Here is a 4,632-nt window from a genome sequence, read left to right as displayed (position 1 = left end):
TTAATTACATTTAAAATGGCGTGTGAATTTCCGAAGAGTCATAAAAATTAAATAATGTCTTTTTAAATGTCATACGCCTAAAACAAGCTTGCTAAACTAGTAATAATTCAAATGAAACCAACTCGATATGACGTTATTACGGCGTTTCGCGACAATCTTATCATCCTATCATATTCGTCCTTAAAATACACATCGTTATCTATTATAACTAACATTTATTAATTTAAAACACATCAACTACATCTATTAATAGTAACAAATTGCGTTACAAATAGTCAATAGCTTCATAAATCAAATATAAATGTAACAATATCAACGCACGCGGATCATTTTAATCATATGTTATTAGTGTTGTTACGCTCCAGTGGTCAGAAACCTTTACAAATGAGAATTGCTTTTTATAAATACTAGTTTGTCGTCGACTTGCTATAATAGACGGAGTGCATGCTAATTAAGGAAGATGGTGAAGAAAATCTTGGAAATCTATTTTGAAATTGTTTTTTTGCTGATTTTGTTATGATGTAATGAGTTAGAGAGAGACTGGTGTGGACTAAAATGCAATTGATATATATTTATTAAATGATTCACTTGTAAGACGCAAAGACATGTAAACAAATATGGTAGGTACAAAGGTCTTTCCTAGGTGTGTCCAGTGTTAAGGCACATATTTGAAAACCTACTTATTTTAGAAATTCTCTCAGTGTTCTTGTCTCGGAAAGAGATCTTTGATTTGAGGTTACCATGTTATATCTTCTTACAATTAAGTTCAAGAAAAAATTAATTCACACTTTTCCGTTTTTTTTAAAAAGTAAACAGAACCAGTTTGAAATGGACGGAAAATATATAGGCAAGAAAACCCGCAGGATATTGCCTGTACCATATATATACTAAAAATAGGAGTTATAATGAAAAAACAACAAAGCATTAAACAACAATACTTCATATTATTATCAAATCTAAACAAATCTAAATTCAAAATATTATTATCAATAACGAGTACAAAAGTAACTGTTATTATATTTAACTAGTATTATACTAGCTAATAAAAATAACAGTGATTAAATCTGTACCATATCAAACAAGTCGCATCACTTACAATGGGGGAATGTCATCGCGGAAGTGCGGTCTGGCTGTCAGTTGCAACCACACATAACCATGTGGTGTGGTCGTATGGTATATGGTCTGCGGCAGGGGTGGTCAAGCTGTTGATTGACCGGTCAATCAAAAATAAGGATTAATTAACAACGTATTATCAATGTATAAGACTAGCTGTTGCCCGCGACTTCGTCCGCGTGGTTAGAAGATATAAGTTATAATTTATACCTGCCTTCTATCTATCTTGTAGGATTCAGTCAGCGTTTGCAATGTAAGCGCAAAAAATGTGTTTTTTTACGACCTCACATTAGAAACCTCAAAAATTGTAGCCTATGTGTTATTCTGATGTATAAGCTATATTGTGGAAAAGTTTCATTCAAATCCATTCAGTAGTTTTTACGTGAAAGAGTAACAAACATCCATACTTACAAACTTTCGCCTTTATAATAGTAGTAGGATAAACAAAATATATTGATATCAAGTTTTTGTTTTAAAAATGTAATTATTAAATTTAGTAATATTATTAAGGTAGGTAATAATTATCGCTGGGTTGGGTTGGCGATGTGATTGCGTAGAACAGAAAAAGTAAACTTTCGATTTATGCTAGTGATTTTAACAATGAAAAAACTATGATGAATTTGGATAATTTAAGGACGTCAATCCCATTTTTATAGTCGCTTTTTGTCAACATTACGAAAACACAAAAATTCATCACTTTCTTCTTCTTCTCACCGTCCAATCACCTAATAACTCTATGATGAGCTAATAAAATAATATCTAAAAACCCAACTCACCCACAAAGAAAACCTAATCAATCAACAAAACGAATCTAATCAGTTCGCAACGCGTCAATAAAAACGAGATCCAAGTCGTATCAGTTGACCACCCCTGTTTGGCGACAACTGCAGATTGAGTGCGCCTGCGCATCAAGGTTATTGCCTCCGCCGTGTGAACCAGCCACTGGTCTAGGATATGAGACTTGTGGGAATCGAGCCTCATATTTTGTATAGCCTGGAGGCATATTATTTACTGGAAACTAGTATTTATTTATTGTATTATGTTAGCTGCTGATAAAAAAAGTGACTTTGATACGACGTCATAAAATGAATCAATAAAAAAAGACTTAGCTTATGCTAATAAAACAGTAATGACGAAAACTACTCAATAGGAGAAATAGGCCCAAATGTAAGGCGGGGGCTTTTTTTATAAATCCTCTTGTACACCACTAACACCACCCACTCCCTCGGGAAACGAAGTGGGTGTTGTTAGACTCTTACTGACTAAACCTGAACCGCCGTGCTATGTCACCGTTTTTGTGTCGCTGTACGACAATGCGTTGCAATCCCTCATATACGACTGTTTTAGGCCTGCTAGACCTAATTCACTCCAAACGTTCGGGTCTCAGACCTGGGACAATCCTGTACTACCAGATGATTGAACGATTCCCGAAAGATATGTCATTTAATTTGGTTTACAATCGACATTTTTCAAAATGGTCCTACTTCTGTATTACGGCACATGCTGCGATATTGTATATCGTATTATTTTTAATGTTAGTGTGATAAAATTTATCAGCAATGGCTTATTACCTAAGCAACGGCTCGATTGCTGCTTGCACTTCTTTGTGTATTTCGTTGTGTTTTTATAATGGATAGGTCAAGTACATCACGCCCAAACATTGACCGTACTTCTAACAAATTTATAACCCATCCATCTTTAATTATTTAAGCAGCCTCTCTGCCTACCCCAACACCATATCAATTGGTGTTTAAGTCCTCCATGATTTAACGCATATGCGTCATGGCCAGATACGACCATAACCTACGCTATAGTGTTGTGGGGGGTCAATGTCACCGTTAGTGTGACAGTTGTGTATCATGCCTATTGATGTAAAGGCGTGAACATAGTGCGTCAGGATTTTATGAAAGTTAATTTTTAGATTCTTTTGTGTGACTTGGTCTAAATATTTTAGACAAATTTCGCTGTGAATGAACTAAATATTTTAGATAAACTTCGCTGTGAATGAATGTGAAAAAGGATAACAAATATTTAAATTAAAAGAGACAAGTTTGGGCAACACAAAAAAGGTTAATAATTAGATTTTACAGTAACAAAAGATATTATCGATAGCATACATATTTCCATTTTAATATTACTTTTGCCAATCTATACCAGACATAGAAATCAGTTCAAATGGACAGGACAAGATACTCATATGCAAAGTACCACAACCTTTTTTAACAAGTATCACCTGTAAAAAGCACTTCAAATGCCTACTGTAATTTTTATATGATTGCAGTAATTTTTCAACATGCGACGACCATTCAAAACAAAATTTTCATAATACTCATGTACTAGTATAATCCTCGTAAATTGCTAAAGCGCAGGAACTTTGTCATACTAAAGGGCAAATGACGTCATAGTGACGCAAAAAAGTAGTATTAAAAAGAGCATGCAATAGACGTCACTTTACTTCACTAAAATGGCGGCCAGGCGTATTAGCAATTTGCGGGGATAGTAAGTCTATTTCATTGTGAACTAAGCCTTAGGACGCACATCGGACATACGTCCACATCGACTCTAATGGAATCTAAGACATGCAATGCGTTTGTCGAGGTTTTTGTAATGGACCACTTTGTTGAGATAAATTGGATTTTATAGTAAGCTGAAGCAGTTTAGTTTAAACACACCGAGTTTTTCTCGTGAGACTTGCTTGAGTGTTAGTTACTTAGGTAGTGATGATATCTAAGGTTAAAATAATATTGAAATTGAGATTGATTGTTTAAAATGGTAATGTTATAGAATAGAAAAGGTCTTGAAATTTCATTCAATAAATTCTAGATTTTACCAAAAAAATAATGTTTTTATGCTAACTTGATTGCATTTTTTATTTTCCTCCTTCGTTTTTACTATTATTCATTAATTTCGTTGCGGATTCTAAGACAGTTAGTCGTTTCGGTGATTTTCGAGATTTTAGTTTTAATTACAGATCTTGGCATGTAGGTCCCAAAATCACATGACTAGAAAGAGTTAAAGGAACATTGGATAATAGGAGGCTTTTGCCCAGCAGTAAGCGATACAATGATGATGTTAATCTTAGAGACACTTCAGATTCAACGAAGCAGTTATTTTCACCTATAGTAACTACCTATATAACCCTTTAAAAACTACAGTCAACAAATTACTACAAACTACTAACAGTAATTTTAATGACGACAAAAAAAGAATAAGTGTCAGTAATGCATCAGCTATTACGATTAAGCTTCACTACGCGACACCTACCAAAAACTGTTGTCACTTGTGGGAACGAGACAACACTAAATATATAGAGCGGCATCTCCTTCCCACAGTTACAAGACTTGCTTAAAGATATGATGGTAGGTCCCCAGTAAGCAATGTAGGCATTATTCACGCTGTATTAGTCTCCAAACAGCGTACAACTACTGCCAGTGTGGTCTATTCTGTGTGGTCGTTATTGTGAAGTGTCATCGGACTAGCATTCTTTTATGTTGCTACCGATATTAGTTGAGGTTTAAG

The 4,632-nt window shown here is 34.4% G+C and overlaps 1 long non-coding RNA gene across 1 annotated transcript; it reads left to right on the top strand.

Moving 5' to 3' along the window:
- Positions 1–1,019: 1,019 nt before the first annotated feature.
- On the top strand, positions 1,020–3,973 carry LOC113499848. The gene is made up of 3 exons (XR_003401147.1): positions 1,020–1,257; positions 1,304–1,309; positions 1,552–3,973. It is a non-coding gene; the product is annotated as an uncharacterized LOC113499848 (long non-coding RNA).
- Positions 3,974–4,632: the final 659 nt, after the last annotated feature.

The sequence above is a fragment of the Trichoplusia ni genome, chromosome 13 (genome assembly GCF_003590095.1).
Source record: "Trichoplusia ni isolate ovarian cell line Hi5 chromosome 13, tn1, whole genome shotgun sequence".
In the NCBI taxonomy this organism is placed as follows: domain Eukaryota; kingdom Metazoa; phylum Arthropoda; class Insecta; order Lepidoptera; family Noctuidae; genus Trichoplusia; species Trichoplusia ni.
This window is presented reverse-complemented; position numbering and strand designations above follow the sequence as displayed.